This window comes from Aphelocoma coerulescens, chromosome 1, assembly GCF_041296385.1.
Source record: "Aphelocoma coerulescens isolate FSJ_1873_10779 chromosome 1, UR_Acoe_1.0, whole genome shotgun sequence".
NCBI classification, from domain to species: domain Eukaryota; kingdom Metazoa; phylum Chordata; class Aves; order Passeriformes; family Corvidae; genus Aphelocoma; species Aphelocoma coerulescens.
The window spans coordinates 85,650,545-85,669,174 of record NC_091013.1 but is presented as its reverse complement, the minus strand read 5'-3'; positions in this window follow the sequence as shown (position 1 = coordinate 85,669,174).

The window sequence follows — 18,630 nt, the reverse complement described above, 5'->3', positions numbered from 1 at the left end:
GCAGTGGAGATAACATAGATATTCATTCATTTTCAGGTGTGTGTTTATGATGTCTGAGGACCTTCGAATAGAGACATAGTTCAGAGAGGCAACTGCATAAATTACCAGTTTATTTAGGCTGCCAAAAGACAAATTTATAAAGAGGTACTCAGGTTCCCCACTTTGTAAAATATCCAAGTGAATGAAGCATCTGAGCAAATTTTGGAATGCTCTGGGCTGAGGACTGGTAACCAAGCCAAGTTGTGAGGCGGTTTCAGCAGTTATTTTACGTTTTGTGTTTCTTCCTCTCCTAGCACGGCTCCCTTTGGATGGCTTCAGTTAACCAGCTGTAATTTTAGACTTTCAGGAGAAAAAGATAAAAGATCAAAGAATAAGGATATTTTAATTTTAGTTGCTTAAGAAAGTACTGGCAAATATTAGATGAAAAAGAATACGGGGAGGAAATTTAAATCCTTAAGACCCCGTCATGCCAAGAACTTATTTAACTGTAAGGTGGTATGTCAAGGGGAAAAAAAATTGTACATTTTTAGGGCTGCAGAGAGGAAATAAAAGTCACATGTCTTTGCAGAGCTTCAGCTGTTTTGATTAGAGGAAGGTTTCTTTCTAAGGAAGCTATTAACTACAGGAGTTTAAATATGCTATTTTAAGATACAGAAATAAAGCGGTTGCACCTCAGTGAGCTTTGGCACATGATTTCTGGCCGCTTTTAAAGGGGTGCAGAAGGGTTAATTGGCTTTCTGCAAAAATGCAGAAGGATATGCTGACAGATCCAAGTATTATTTTGAAGACCAGATAAGGAAATACATATGCACACACATGGTTTGTGGAAGCACTCAGCTAAACCAACAAGCATTTAAGATGCACATTCACAAGGTGCCTAAAATCCTGTAAAAACACCATACAAACCTTAGAGGAGGAAAAGACAGCCTGAGTGGCTTGCTCATTTTATGGGTACACCGAAGGGAAAACTGGGATCCCCCTCCAAAGAAAGCTTGGAAGGGCATGGAAAGTTTCTAAGAGACTCTAAGAGAAATGTAAACAGAAAAACATCTATGTCGTGCATTTTTCACAGGTTTGCCATTTTGCAGCAGACACGTGGGATGAGAGCCTCCAAACCTCAGTGACTATGGAGCTGTTTCAGTCAGCCTGAAGGCTTTGGGGTATAAGGGCTAGGAAGGTTGTCAGTGCTGCTTTCAGCTGTGGATCGTGTCAGTCCTAGACCAACCCTGTGAATGGCATCCAGTATGAAATAGCCCCAACAGCAGCTGTGAAAAACCTTGTGAGGACACAGTGAATGCATAGCAAGTCTGGTGACTTTCTGTGCCTGCAAGATTTCTGCACCAGGCTCCAAAAGCACCATAATCCTCCCTGACACTATTGGCCCCACCACCAGTTTGTCATTGCAGAGGTAGGTTCATCCAGATATACATGCACTGAGGACAAGATTCCTGCTACTTTTGCCACACTGAGAGGAAAAAAAAGGGCAATGCCAATGGTGGCTTATCTTTCCCACAAGAACAGAGACCCAGACAACATCCTTGGCATTCCAGTAACAGAAACAGCACACAGTGCATCACTCTGACACCCAAGCCCAAAAAGTGCATCTTTCTTGAGTTTATTTAAGTTCATCACCAGTTCTGCTCTCTGCACTTCTATAAGCTTGTCACTTCATACTGGCACTGTTTTTCTATCTACTCTGTCTGATGCCATCCATCAAATGTGCAACAGAGACACTTCTTGTTTTGAAGTCTTTCCCTTACATTCATTTTAAACCCAGCAAGGGATGGCCAGGCCTCAGGACTCCTGCTTCAAATTATACAGTTTACTTCAAATAAGCTGGCAGTAAAGTTCTGAACATGCCCTTCAGCGACAGACATTGCTGCAGAAAGGACTGCACCCATTTCAAACTGTGAGTGAAAACAGATTTCAGATGCTTGGTCTCTCATGAACAAAATCATCATCATTTAAAGTCCCCTAGCACAGCTGAGTCAATGTGCATAGCTGAGCACTAGAGATGCATGAGGACAGATGATGACACTTGATCAGGGTTACAGAAATGTAACCCAAACATCTGATTCCAAGGCAGGCTTAAAAAAGTTGTAACCAAAAAATAATACATTTAATTAGACCACTCAGAGTGAAAATCTACAGAGTGAAGACGCTGGTTGAAATGACCTAAGATTAAAGCACTAAGTCAGCCCTTCATTTCTACTTAATTTTTATGGAAATTTTGCTGAATGGTGAATTTACTTAAAGAGAGACAAAATGAAAGGAAAATAACGAAAGAATGCAGAAATACAGACAACAGGTAAATCCAGAATGTGGTCCTCTTAGGGAATCTCATTGGTATTTTTTACCCTTCTTTTGGCAAGAGAACATTTTTTTCATTATGTAGGGCAACACTGGCACTTTACTGTCCCTAATTCTTGCCAGTTAGTGTGCCTGACTGCCCAGAGAAGAAAACATGTTAATTAAAAAGCTAGCTCAGTGCAATAATAATTCCTTTCTGCATCTGCTACCCTTTCTAAAGAGAGGAATATATCCCATTTTGCAAAGTTCACAAAGGGCTGGTATCACAAAGGTACTGCTATTAATTTCAGACAGCTACTATAATGAGAAGTATAAATGTCCTGTGAGAGAAGGATGTTGGCAGCATGAAATATTATATTTGAAAATCTTTTTGAGATTGACCTGGCTTTCAGTTAGTGACAGCTTTAATCATAATGGAGGCTTTGTGACAGAGTCTTCAAACTTAAACTACTCATGAGACACACACATTAATCCTGGGGAATAAAGGCTATTAGTCCTGCTTTTCAAAAAAGCTTTCAAATCTGACCAAACTCTTATCTATCTTAGAAAAACCATCCTAGTGAACCCTAATAATGGGAAGGATAACCCAGACCATGATTTACAGGAAAACATGAATTTCCTAATGTAGAGTTCTAACCCCACAAAGAAATTCCATTTTTTCTGTCAAGAGCAGTGATTTCACTCCTATTATGCAATTCTACATTTGAAGCAGTACTGTTGTTACAAATGAATTGCTTATTTCTTCCTTAGTGGTTTCACCTTTTGGCCCTCATCCTAACACAGAATTGCCATTTTCAGGTTACAAAAACTACTCCAGAAAGTTTCATTCTAAATGAAATAAACCACTATTATTTAAAAATCGCCCAAGAAAATGTTTGTATGTCATATACATAACAAAATTTAAAACCTGAATAAATAACGTGACATCAAATCACACCATCTTAAAATTTCTCCCTGTCATCTAAGGGATTTTGCAGCTACCTTAAAATAAGTCCTAAACAAAGAGATGTAGCTTTACTTTCAGTACAGTTTGAGATTTGTCACTGACTTTAATAAAAGCAGGACTCAAATCGATAAACACTATTCAAACACAATGAAAGAAGATGGACATCTAACCATGCAGCTGACTCATCTCAAATAAATGGTATATGATTTAGAAACCAATCATAATCTGTCTTCACACCCTTTCTTGAAAATAATGCAATTTGAAGGAGTTTTATCCAAATATCACTGCTCTGGAAATCATCATGAAAACTGTGCTGAAAGCATGACATCAGAGTACATGTCCGAAGGTCCACAGAAATTTTCTATGGAAGATACACTGAGCAGCAGTTTTAAGGACAGGCTTATCATTTAAAAGTTGTCTATTAAACATAAAGGAATACAGACCAGAATGCTAGCAAAACCTCCAAAACTTAAAAAAAAATGTTTTAATGCAAAAATACCACAATACTACTCGACATTAACAAGGCAGCATGAGAAGAAATAATAAATTCAGGAGTAGTATTGCAGCCCTAATGGTTCAGTGGGTAGGATACAAAACTGAAAACTCCTGCATGCAGAGAAAACAGGGAGTCTCATGGACTCTCAAAGGAGTTCACACCATCAGGGCAAGGAACACACATGAATATACAGAGAATTAAAGGTTGTTGGTTTCTTTCCTGATAACTTGAGAAACGAATAAGGCTTTTCAAAGCTTTTATAAATTCTATGGCACAAACTTTGGCCAGGAAGGCAGTAATTTCTCATCCTCCTGATACAGTTTTATGACCGTGACTTTTACAGGAACACAGAGCAACAGAAAGCAATTGCCACAACCTAGGCAGATCTGCTGACCTAAAATAGAAAGAGATCTCATTTATAAAATAAAGTGGTGTCTGAGTAGCTGTCAGCAATCAGAAGAGACAACTAAGTCACACTGATGTGTGCTGCTGAATGATGTATAGAAATAGGGTACAGGTAGGGGGAGTTTTGTTGTCTGAGTGAGGCAGGGATGGAGTTGGGATTCAGTGGCCCATGCACTAGAAGGAAAAGATGCAATACCACAGCATAGCAGGCAATATTCTGGTTTCAGGCTTCTTTGCCTTCCACTTAATTCTACTTTATTTAATACAGAGAGGAATCTATTGGTGATAGTACCTGAGGGTATGTTCGAAAACCCTATCGTGTTAGAAAACAGATATACACAACAGCATGACATTCCTAAAGTACTGATCTTTAACTTCATAGCCCCATTCACATCCTCCAGACCATTGGTCTGTTTAGGGTTTCTGGGCATCGTGAGTATTTAACTCCATGCCAGGTACTCAACAGGGATGTACAGAATGGCACACACACCATTGGTCTGAAACACTACAATGCTTTGTCTAAGATGTCATACACAGAAAATACTGTAGTCCTTCAACAAAAAATACCCTCCAAATTATTTTTGGGTGAAATTCAAGGTAGTGAATCTGACTACTCAATCTCACGTTGATCTAGGCTGTTCAACAGCTTTCAATCCTTTCAGCTACACCCATCTCATTTTCTGTCTCCTCCCTTTGTTCCAAGCAGTCTGTTTTTTTCTAGCTTGATCACTTTCTCCCTTTGCTCTACTGTCTTCTACATAGGAGTAGGAGTACAAATGAGGGAAAAACAAGACCCATTTCATTGTAATATTTTTCATTTGAGGACTGCTTTATATGTTTATGTGAATGAAACTGAAATGTGAATAAAATTGTGTTCTGTTGTATTTTATAGAAAAGTCCTGAAAATAACAGAGAGGATCATTTTCCAGTTGACATAGCAAGTCAGAGCCAGAGATCTCAGGTTCTCAGATGTGAACATTCACACACCTCAGAGAGAATGATTTTCCAAAAGTAGATTCCAATGCCTGTCTGCAATTTAAATGAACAACAGCAAGATGAGGTCTTTTGATTTCCCCCAAATTGAAATATTGCAATAACTGGGCATTTTTGAAAGTTTTAACACAGGTTTCTATTGCAGTTGTTAAATAACACCTTTCTCCAACATGCAGTCCAGAGTGGCATATGAGAAGCACACAAAGGTATAAGGGCATACATTGCAACAGATATAGTTGATGGGGTTGTAAAGACACAGGTATTTTCGTGTCATCTCAGGAGTAGTACCAACATTGCTCACTGCAATATAAACAGATAATTTCTGTAATAATAATAAAATTTCAAGATGTTTCTATTCTAAAAACACTAATATGCAAGATGGAATTTCCTCATGTATAACATCTGGTAGAAATAACCACGGAGCTCTTCTGTTGCCATGCAGCATGAATGTGTCAAAAAGGTCCAAGAGTTGAGTCTATTGCACAACCAGTTCCTGAAGCAGTAGGATCAAGACAAGGACCAACAGTCAAACTGAGCTTCAGAAACATTTCTCTTATTAAAAGTGACTGACTGGTGAAGCACCATAGCATCACTCTTCACTGATGACTCCATTCACAAAATGAGGAAGTATCCCAACATCCCAGTAAAATACCACATAAAGAAGTTTTCAAGGGTACTTTATCTAACATAAAAAAAAAAATATCTTCCACCCCCACCTAAGCAGTTGGCAACTTCAAGGATCTCTCATAATATAAATATTCCACAAGCAGTTTAAATTCAAATGCATTTTCAAAAAATAACATTACTCTGGTTTTGCAGCAAGAGGACTCTGGCAAGTAATTTACAGTTTCTGCAGTGCTCTACACTCTCTGTTGCTCTTAGGTAATAGCAATATAATGTGTTTGGTTTTTTCTGCATATCTGTGTGCTGAAAGTGCAGAAACCTACAATATAGAAGCTATTAGAGATCTATAAATTATACAATATATATTCTAGGAGGTTTTACCACTACTCTAATGCAATACTAAGCTGAATAAAACCAATTTTTTTATTAAGAATCATGATATTGTTTCAAAGCAACAAGTGTCAGTTTTATACTCTTAGCTGTGTGAAATTGCTTTTGTGCTTGTTTGTTGGTTTCAGTTTTTTAAGACATTAGGAAGTCTCAAAAGCTCTAACAGAAATGAGCAGTAGCTTAACTATGCAAGACCCATTACCTGACCTTCAAGATTGAAAAAAAAAGGCATCAACAGCTTGGGGTGTCCATGCTGGGCTCAAAACATCCTGAAGATATAAGGGTGCGGCATATTTTGTTTTAGTGAAGAACTGGCAGTTAATATCCAAAGCAAAAGCTCTAATAGGCATTTTCTTTCATATTACCTAAACTGAAGGCAAATGATGACCTTGCCCTAGGGCATGAGTAACATTCTTTTTTCCTAAAATGAAAATAAAAATAGTATTGCCTGTTTTACTTTCCAGAAGAGAATGATCAGCAACTGCTGAAAACCTTCCCGGTCTACACGTGTGAAATAAAGTAGGTCAGGAAGAAGTCAATGGCAAAGCCTTTCAGAAAAGCTACCAGCAAATGAAAAGTGTGGGAAGGAAAGAAGTGGGCCTGTGATTTCTCATCCGTTCAGCCTTTCAAATGTGTAGGCTGCTGTTTAAGGTAGAACTGAGACAAGCAGCTACTTAGACATCAACTCCATAGCTATGTTCCTTTTGGAGACCAGTTCTCAGATCAAATCCTAGGATGAGAAAACTGGAATAGCAGCTCCAGAACCAAGACACATCCTGCCTCAGCATCTTGTCTTCTCTTTCAGTCAATGTGAAAGAGAGAGGGCATAAGCACGAGGGACCCATGCCAGTGGCCCCTGCTTTGTACTCCCTCCTAGGTACATCAAGGTGTGTCATCACAGCTTCCTTCCTGCTGAGTGAAGGTGTTGGCTGCAGCTGGCTGGCCTGAGCTGCATCCCACCACTGTGCTGCACCTTTCTATCAGATCAACAGAGCAAGAGGAGAGCCTGTGGCACTGCACTTCAGCTACAGATTTACAGTCCAACACGGTCCTGTTAAAAAGGACACTGTCCTACTATGAGACATTTTGATCTCAATACTCTAATACACTTTTCCATTTGAGGTTGCACATGCCTTGATTTCCATCAGCCTTGAGTAACCTCAGAGTGACACTAGAGCCTGCTGAGCCAGGGGCTTGCTGGTGACCAGGATGTCATGCTGGAGAATGATTAGGTTTTTCTATAGAAAAGTAGTTATGCAGCAGGATGGAAACCTTCCCTTTATTCATCCACATCACATGGCGACTGAAGAAACAAAAATTACGTTACTTGGCTTCTTACCTCCTCAGCCTACACAAGGGCAGGATTCCCGAGCCACTATCACATCCCAACCATGCAGAAAGTTTCATTTTTTTCTTTTCCACAGATGAAAGACATACACCTCCTACCCCGCACCATTCTAGATTAAAAGGCAGTTTTGGGGAAGTTCTAACATTATTTCTTGTCATCCACTCAGTCATACAATTTTTCCTTTTGGATTTAAGCTTCATTTGAGGGATGGCTTCTTTTTTTACTTTTTCTTCTAAGGATAAAAGGTGTTCAAAGATAAATCAAAATCCAACAATCCTCTTAGAAAAATACTGTCAAGGCTGGATAAAGTCCAATTAGATAGAGAGCCATTTGCTGCCCTTCCTTGAATCCAGGAAATCCAGAGAAACTACACTAATATAACGAGATTTTCTCTGGAAAGAAGCAAATGTCATTTAGTCACTAGGCCTTTTTTTTTTTTTTTAGTGTTCATCCCTGTTGTGTATGATCCCTCCCAGGCTGCTTACTCAAATTATCCAGTGGAGCAGCTTATCCAGTGGAGCAGCAGGAGTATTAAAATTCTAGGGTTTTCTATGTCCTCCAAACCCTGCCAGCTCAGAAAACCTCTCAGCACACAGGCAAAATAAAAGCCAAATACAAAGCACACATCTGTCAGCTCACAGGAAAAATCAGCTTCCCCTGTTGCCTATCTTGTGCCCTCCCTGGACAGTAATTTCTAAATTGAGTAGCCACTACACCAAAATTGAAACCAGTTCTAAGAACTCCAGAATACAATAGGAGTTAGTAGATATTGCTTATACAGTGAATGCTACAGTGCTAGTGACCCAGAATCCCTGGGATCTGTCTTGGTTCTGTCTTGATAAACTCTGTGATCTTGGACATGTCCCTGCGCATTCCGGTGATAACTCTTCCAGACTATTTAGATAGCAAACCTTCTAACAAAGTCCCACCCCATGACAATTTTGCACAGGGTCCAGTCCAGCAGAGTTACATCTCTACAAATTGCTGGCAATTACCTGTGATTGAAAACATTAAGCACCTGCTTTCAAAGTACCCAAGTCAGACGTCAGCTTTCTTGCCCCTGATGATGTGAGAGTGGGAGAACTAAGTTATGTTTTTAACATTGGTATATAGGAGTGGAAGACTGGGCTGAAACAAGGAGATGAGATCCTAGCATGTTCCTCACAGGAGAAATACTCCAAGTAAGCAACAGTATTGCCATATTTCCCACACAGTAGGCGTGCCACGGAATGAAAGAAGGCATAAGAAGGCAGGAAAGAATACATGGGGGTTAAAAAGTCTGGACAGAGCCTCTCACATTGAATGTATGAGATTAATTGAGTGTTGGTGCAGTCAGCTGCATGTCACCAGATGCTGTCAAACTGGGGCTATTGTTTTCACAAGCTTAGGCCAGAGTGAATCGATTGAATGTGTATCATTGTCTAGTTCCACAAGCTGAGGACCTGACCTGACCTGACCAGATCAGAAAAGGAGCTGTAAGGAGAACATGACTCTCAAAGAATGAATTAATTTTGTTGATTTAAATTCATTATATTTGCACACATATACAGCCAGATTCCTCACTTTCCCAAATGGTAAATGCTGTAGCTGCACTTATATAAAGCAAGCATAACTGGAAATCAGAAGAAAAAAATTGCTCAATTTTCAGTTGTATTTATTTTTGCTGACTTCCTTGAAAGCAACGCAGCTCTTGTTAGACTATGGTCTCGGGTCATAGATGTTATATAAATAGGAGGCGGGTATGCTCCAATCAGTGGGCAGTCTGTGGCTGCCATCTGGTGGGTAAATGTAAAAATTACATAAGGAAAATAAGGAAATACTCCTGTCTCTCGATCAAGCTTTTTTAAACTGCATTTTTAAAGAATATGTGTGTATTATCTGTTTCTTTTATTTCGGGGTTAGTAACATGTACGAGATATTCCAAGAGTCATTATTAATATATGCAAGTTCTCAGGAATTTAATTCTCATTACCTTTTGCTTCCAGAAATCATCAATTATTGTGTCCTCCCTCCCTCTCCCTCATGTAACTTATGCTCTGAAGACTAGATGTAAAAAAACTTGCTCTAAAAAGTAGTTGCATGTAGAAGGGCAAGAGATTCTCATGTGGTCTTCATCCCTTGTCTAGAAGAACACCAACCCTGCAGTCATTGCCACCCCCACCACTCCTGTACCAGCACATCCCTAGATCCTTTAGAATCTAGACAATATTGTCACACAGTAACAGAAGGTGTTGATGTCCAGGAGGCTGATATTGAGGAGGTCAAGAGCTCCAGAAGAGGGACTGATGATATGCACACTGTGAGGAAGTCTAATGACTGAGGTTCAATGCTTCTAAGGATGCAATTCTATTAAGTTTATGTAGGATAGATTGTTCGCTTTCACTTCCCCATCAAAATCCTTGCAATTTAGGGCTGTTCTATTTACATTTTCAAAATAGCATTTATTCTCCCCAGCTTCCCTCTTTCTATGCTGTCTTTTCAAATAACTTTGTCTTGTTGCAACAAAAGAACAAGTTGCTATTGGAAACACTTCTTTTTTAATCCCTTCTGTAGGACTGTCTGAAGGATTCACCCTGGGGTTCAGAATGTAGAACACAATTTCTCCAAGGACTCGGTGAAATACTGTGAGTAAGTCTGACTGCCTTTATTTAAACTCTTCAGGTGAGGAAGAAATGATTACACATTTTGGTAAAATACTCACGTAAAACCTTCAGTCAAATATATATGGTTACAGTGCCATATTTCACAGGCATCCCTACATATGCATAGCACTGGTCCCACCTGAGGATGCAGGTGCCCCTATAACACAAATTAATAATACAGCACATGAAATCTCACATATGATCCACATATGAAAATTAATGTAATTTTATTCCAATGATCACATTTATAGATTTGGATGCTAAATGAAGTCAACCTTCACAGCTCCTTCTTAGCATCCAAGAAATGTCCAGTAAGTTCTCAACAACTTGTTTATTTTAGTAGTCTTTTAGCAACAAAACCTAAAGTCTGAATCAATTTCACTGACCATCATCAGCTGCTGATGGGACATACTGAACTGATCACCATACATACCTACTGCCATATATTTTTTTGCTTCAGTCATCCACTGTGGAGGTGCAGGAATTGTGTTTGGTTTGTATTTCTCACATCTGTGAAATCTTTTTTCATGATAATGATATTCAGCAATGAAAACAGACTAAGACATGAATGGGACCTGATCTCTCATGCCTGCCACTCACATAGAAAGAAACAAAAAGATAGACATGGCAGGTCTCCTCAGAGTCACTGTTTTCATTTACCTCACACTTGAAGGTTCAGAGGTAGACGTAATTTTAAACCACAGAGGCATTGGAATTATTAAGTTATCTCTTAACAAGAGAAGAAGAAAAGGCATTTACAACTGAAGTAAGTAATCTTGTCATGAGAAGGACTGGACCCCACAGAACCAATTTCATTCACCTTGAAAGCTGGCAGAATCTCATTTCAGTCAATTTAGTGTAGTGCTTGTTTCAAGCTCCACTAGAATGATGCATTTACAACATAAAAAGTCTCAGCAGAAGAGGGTTTTTCTTACACTGCTGGGTAGGACAGCCAACATGACTGAATTCTTGAAGTGAATTTCTTTCTTCAAACAATATCAAATTCACTGTCTGAACATGGAAAAACAGATGTTAGCACTTCCTTTTCACATGGAGTTTCAGAGAACTGATGACTTCTCTTTAGAGGTCAGGGCAGGAGAATGAATTTTTCCCCTTACACTGCAGGACTTCCACAAGAGTTATTTTAAAGAGTTGTTTATTTCTTTCCTTGCCTTTTTTCAGCTTCTGTCTTTAATCTGAACTCTGTCCTTTGCTCACATTTTTTTCTACAGCTGCATATACTTTTATTGCTCTCCCAATTGCTTTCTTTATCAGGAGGTTGAGTGCACTTCAATTTGTCCTTCACATGGTGATCACACAAAGTTCAGGAGTCTGATTTACTTGTGTATCATTCCAATTTCACGCCAGTGCAGTTTCTTTTTAAGAAGACTATAGAGGAAAACTGCTGTGGTTCAGGCCAACACTACAGGTTTGTATGCAGTACTAAAAATGATTCAAGTATTTAGGTGTCTGTTTGGGGCGCAGTTCCCAGGCCACTGGGATATTCCTCAAGGAAAGACAGTGCTTGAAATATGCAGACAAATAGAGGGGAGGAAAAACCTCCCCAATTTTTACTGACAGTGGAAAATACAGTAAGTGGAACTTTCTCTGGTAGCATTTCATTTTTCTACATGCACACAGTGCATAACTATCTTTGTCAAAACAATTTGCCTTTGCAATTGCAGCAGTTGCACATACAAAGAACTAGTTAGCTCTGAAAGAACTAGTTAGTCTGAAAGAAGAATGTAGACTTAGAGAATACTACCGTCTGGCTTTGGGATATTGTAGTCTTGTGGACACAGTCCAGGACACAGTACTGAGAAATCAGAGAATTTTGTGTCTACTACAATGACCTCAGATAAGTCAGAAAAACTCTGCACTTCAGACTCTGTGAGGATCAAAAGAAGTATAATGCATAAAGTGTTTCAAACAATCCAGGACAAATGGTGCTAAGGCCAAGTATTCTAATTTCTCTGTATAATAAAGAGCATAAAACGAAGTAAAGGAGCATGAAACCTTCAACCACAGAATTATCCTGAATAGGACAAAAATTGAAATAGACATTTTAAACTTCTTGAGCAAATACTTATTTCTTACATCTGACCACAAAAATCCCACTGAGAATTATTAGCCTCTCATTTCTGAGAAAATAAAATTCACAACAGGAAACTATTAAAAAAATAAGCTTCATATTTTGTATTACGATGTAATCACACAACAAACACAAATGTCCATAACAGCAGTGCCTATTTTTAACTTGTTTTTAAAAGTTAAAGCCACTATGTCTTGTACACCAACAGAATTGAAATGGTTTTCTGCTTCTGTCTACTAAATCTCTTCCAGCTGCAACAGAAAATCTTAAAGAATAAGCAGCTAGGAACAGACAAATAGCCCAAATTCATACAATAGTGATAATCACAGCAACAAAACTATTCTATAAAATTCCAAGAATACATGCTGGCTAACTGTGACTCACCGTCAATAAAGAGGGGTATTTAATAGGCAATACAATTTAAGTCTGTGCAAATAAACACAGGAAAAAAACCCTCTTTTCTTTTGTTCCTGTAGCATGAAAAACCTAGGATATTTGTAGGCTTCAGAGCCCTCCAGTGCAGCTTTGAGAAAAGCAAAAATGGTCAGGATGCTCATCTTAAGGCAGCTGCAACATGACTAAACTGCAGTTTATTGATTTCTCGAGAGGCACATATTTTGATGTCAGCTATGCTCTAACATCTGAGAGAGTTTCCATGCATACATTAGTCTGCTCCATTCTTGTTTTCCACACTGACACCCCAGTCTTTGGTGCAATTGCAGGAAGAATATGTACTTGCAGTACTTACAATATGGGAAAGATCAGTGCCCTGGGAAGGCAAAAGCTGAACACACAGAAGAAATTCTGTATATTTCTATAAAAACTTGTTCTTAAGCTGTAGAATGATTCAAGGCAATTCAGCCATGGTGGATTTAATTATGCAGAAACAACAGACCATTTATGTTCTCATGGTGACCTTAACACAGGGCACCTTGAGCTGATTCAACATTCTGCTGCCAGAAAAGGGGCAGATACTCCCTGCTATCACATATACAGCTTGTCTGACTCCTCCACATACCAAATCAACACCATAATCCAGCAGTAAACTGAAGTTGAGAGTAGTAAATACTCTTCTGTGCCATAGTGATGAAACCTAATAAATCCATTCATTAGCAGGCCAGTGAGTACCACAATTGGAAGAGAACTGAGTTGTGAAGCCAAGAGCAGTACTGACAGCAAAAGCTACTCATTCTATATGACAAGCTTTTAAATCAGCACAGGCTCCTTCCCTTAACTTTGTACCTCTGCATCTTGCAACACTGGGGCTGCTGTTTCAACTGGTTACAATTGCGAATTTCCTCAGGTCTTTCCATGTGTAGCAGATCCTTGTGGGCCTTTACACCAGTTCACAGCGCCTTCCTCTTCCTTCTTTCACAGTGTACTACCCCAAAATGCTGTACTATTTGAATAACCAGTCTCCCTTCTGCAAATAGATGGATATTTACTTCCATGACCTCTGTAGAAGTTAGTGTTCCAGCATTTCATTAGGAAGGCCCAGAAGATGGGAGCACAGGTATTTCAGACACAGTAACAAGTAGCACCGCTCAAGACAGAAGGGAGTCAACAAAAGAATGCACCTGGATGGGTAGTTACTGTTGCAAATTCATTACCATTTCCTTTAGGGTGTAAAAATTAATTCCCTTGGAGACCTTTAAGATCTGGGAGAGGAGGAAAGAGGATACAAAAATAACCCAGAAGAGGGAAGGAGGACAAAATGAGTGAGCCATGACAGTAGAAAAGCAGCCTTGCCACTGCTGCATTTTTGACAGTCACCAGAGTCACAGGAGAAGGAATCTTATCACAGCAAATACTCCACAGATCTCCAAGCTCACAGCAACAGGGTCAAGGCACAAACCCAATACAGCAGGTAATAAACTTGACTACCAATTATTCAAATCAAGGATGTAAGAGAAATAAGGAGAGACTTTTTTAGTAGGGTCTGTTTTGATAGGACAAAAGGAAATTATTTTAAACTAAATGAGGGTAGATTCAGACTAGATATAAGGAAGAATTTCTTTACAATGAGGATGGTAGAACAGTGGAACAGGTTGTTCAGGAAAGTGGTGGATATCTCATGCCTGGGTAGATTAAGGCCAGGTTGGAAAGGGCTCTGAGCAACCTGGTCTAGTTGAAGATGTCACTGTGCATGACAGGGGGGTTGGCTGAGGTAGACTTCAAAAGTCTCTTCCAGTCCAAACTATTCTGTGAACCTATGATTCTAGGATTGCTTAGTGCTTTAAGTAAGCACAGAAGCAATGTTCTGACTTCTTTATACAGAGACCTGTATAAATATTAAGCAAGCTTACCTTTTCTTTCCAGTACATAGCCATATGTGGCACCTTGCAGAATGGGATGTTTCAGAAGCACTGTAGGGACTTGTGAAAAATCAAAAGCAGCATGTTTTCTAGGCACCTTCAAAGTTTAATCTAGGCACTTTCTTATGCAAATACATTGAGAAGAGTATATAGTATGGGAAAGGAAAACATGAGTTATAAAACTAATTATTTGCATGCCCGATACGAATAAAAAGTGTGAAACTGATATTTTGAATTGTTTGAAAATACGAAGTTAGAATAAAGTATAAGAAAAGATTTCTAGGTGAAAAGTCTTCTAGGTTTCATTTCATGCTGTTCTATTGAAATTTTACAACAATTTATGCAATTTATTTCACTTGTGAAGTATGTAACAATAACAAAATACATAAAATTTAATTAGTGATTGTTTCTATAGCATAATAAAGACTTGGAACTCATTAATTTGTTTCTTCCCTTTTTTTTTTTTTTTTTAGGAAATGATTTCATCCTACAGAACCCCTGGGAAATAGGCAAGTCTTTTTATTTTACTATCTGTACCTCAAATTTTTAACAGAGAAACACATACTTTAACATTTACGAAGCAGACCACATATTAATCCACAAGCACCTCTCTATTAAAATTACAGAATCATAGGAAATATTAGAAGGCACCCCAGAAGGTCAAGTCAGACTGACTCCTGCTCAAAACAGAGCTAGGATCCAAGTTAGATCAGGTTGCACAGGGCTTTTTTCAGGTGTTTGGAGAAATTCCAAGAATTTTTATGCTACATCTTTGGTCAGACTGCTCCCATGCTGAAGGCCCTGTAATCATGAAACTTCTTCTAGTTGTTTAAAGAAGGCTTGGCCCATTTTCTCAGCTTGATAGAGCAGTCAGTAGCAGGTGACCCCCATGATGTCCTCTTGCTGGCCTCCTCTCAAACCCTGACACATAATTCCACAGCAGAGCTCCATGCATTTAAGCATCTTCTTTTCATCCACTCTCTCACAGTTAAAACCATAACAAAGACTGGCAGCTATAAGCAGACACATCTTTATTTGACAAATTATAAAGGCTGTCCTTGGACACCACACTAGTGTTACCTCCACACTAAACTGGCTGTTCCTCCAGCGGGTTGTGACACCACCAGTTCCACCTTCTTTGTTTTATGTCCTAAACAAAAGAATTCAGAGCCTCCTAACTCTAGCATCTGTTAAAATAGCTTTGTCACTAAAATAATGAAAGGCTACTGCAAAAACCATCACTGAGACAACTTTTCCCCATCCCTTCCCAAGTCCCAAACCTGAATAAACTCAGAGCATGCATTCAGTAGGTATATGAAAAACCCTCCCCACAAATATTTCCAAGTGTTACGTGCAGTAAATTACTGTGACATTTTCACATGCTGAAGGGCCAGCAAAGAATAGAGTTAACCTGCAAGTATATAAAAAGAAAGTAACACAGAAGTTGAACTTATTGTATCTATATTTGAACAACACCTTAGCATACAAATAGGTTCCTCAACACCTGCAAATAAAGATTGGTTGCAACCAGACCTAAGCAGAACTGTGTCATGGTAAATTATATATAAGTGGATAATCCTAAACAAAACATTGCCCAAAATTTGCATCTCAAAACCAGCAAGTTTGTTTCTTCAAGCAGATGAATTGAAAAAGAAAAATTTTCATACATTCCTTGAATCTCAGAGATAAGAAAAAATAATTTCTGGTACTTTGATTAGTAGAAGATTTTTCACAGAAGCAGGAGAAGCATTAACTTTTCTTACTTTTGGTTTAATGAAATGGCTTTGCCTACAAAGTGACCTATATGATTCAGTATAGAAAAAGCATAACATTTTATGCATTTATCACAACTGCCATTTACTCTTGAATAAATTTTTTCTATGACCTTTGGATGCTGCTATTGTATGTTTAAAGTTCATAATGTGCTGCCTAAGCTGCAAGCACACTGAAAAACTATATATAAAACATTTCAAAGCAGTAATTCAGAACTTCTAAGTGGTGTGGGCAGCTCAGTTATTTTTAGATTACTAAACAGCACCAAACTTTTGACAATTTTCCCATCTCAATTTCCTCACTGCTCCTTTCCATCTTATTTGACTTGAAAAAGTATGGCCCTAAACCACTGGGATTGATTAAATACCTCTGGAATATTAATCAAGAGATATGTTTTTGTTCAGTGCCTAGTCCCATGGTGCTTCATTAACCTAATTTCCAAGTGCTTCAAAAACTAATTAACTGATCCAGGGGGTCTCCCAAAGGTGCCTTATGCCCAAAGGTGCCCTGGCCATATTAATCTTTCTAAGAATACCAAAAGACATGTCCATTCTTCAGCCCCCTTAACACTGTGTTGGTTTCATCATCCACCAGTGAATAGTGGAGGAGAAGCAAACACAGCCACATTATGCAGGTACAGGATGGGGAAGGAAAACAGTCCACAGGATAGAAGTAAAACCTCCACCATGCATATTTCCAAACCAACTGCTAATAAGCTGATGGCAACTTGTCAGGCATCTGAGTTTTACTTTACAATGTGACAGAGTACCCTGCTCAGAGTATCACTATCAGCAGGACTTTTGCACAGTAGTGTCAGACTGCAGACGATAGTGTCAAGCAGGAGACACAACCAATACCACAACCAACACTTCTGCTTTCGACAGTAGACCTCCAATGCTCCTGTATCAAGATTTCCTAGCGCAATAGGCTCTGCAGATGAGGCAAGGCAAAGTCCAGTGTCTGGAATTCATCCTAGGTTCAGGTTTTGCCTGCATCAGCAGTAGTGTGGCTCAATAGAAGCAGCCCTGTAGAGTGCACAGTCCTTGTGCTGCTGCTGCGTACAGACTGCCCGTACTGTATGTGGACACGGGTACAACACAATTACAGACTTTTTGTCTTAAACATCAGCTGTCTCCCTTGCTGGAGCCTGAGCAAGGGTTCTGAGGATGAAAATCCACACAGAGCCAGTGAGGTCACCTCTGCAGGCCAAGTTCCACTCTGTTCACGGCCCTAAAGGTACAGTCTTATCCCAAATATGATGACTGAACTGAATGGGGGAGTTTTTTGCAAAATCATACAGTGAAAATCTTGAGAGGAGAAAAAAAGACACCAGCAGAGTCAAAAGTGCAGAAAGTTTCAGCCTTGTCCTCAAACCAGCAGCTGCATGAACCCACTCTCTTTGGGGCTGTGCCTCCATAAAATGGAAGGAAGCACAGGGCGTGGAGATACATGATAGTCAACCCACCTTCACAGGGGCACATATCTCTCTGAAGAGTCTTTATAGCCTGTCAGAATGTGTTGGGTATTGGAGTAAAATGTTTCTTAAAATATGTATTTTAAAACACTGGCTTTTACATTTCTTCCCCCTCAGATTTGCCTTGCTGGTGTTGCCAACTGTGGTGTGTGGCCCGTGGAGGATGGCATGGCATAGCACAGTGTGACAAATCCACGGCAAGCCAGGTGTGGAAGTCATTGCTCTGCGTTCTCACTTAGCTTTGTAATAAATCAGAAGAACTGTGTGCCCAGGTGGCCAAGAAGGCCAATGGCATTCTGGCCTGTATCAGCAACAGTGTGGCCAGCAGGACAGGGAAGTGATTGTCCCCCTGTACTCAATACTGACAAGACTGAGCCTTGAATCCTGTGCCCAGTTCTGGGCCATTCAATTCAGGAAGGACACTCCAGTATCCAGAGAAGGGCAATGAATCTGGTGAAGGGTCTGGATTGCATGTCCCATGAGAAGCAGCAGAAGGAGCTGGGGATATTTGGCCTGGAGAAAAGGAGGCTCAGGGGTGACCTTATCACTCTCTACAATTGCCTGAAAGGAGGGCGCAGCCAGGTGGGCATTGACATCTTCTCCCAGGCAACCAGTGACAAAACGAGAGGGTATAACCTCAAGCTGTGCCAGGGGAGGTTCAGTCTGGACATTAAGAAAAGTTTCTTCATAGAAGGGGCGATTAGACATTGGAATGGGCCCAAGGAGGTGGTGTAGTCACTGCCCTTGGAGGTGCTTAAGGAATGACTGAATGTGGCACTTGGTGCCATGGTCTTCTTGACGTGGTGGTGTTCGGTCATAGGT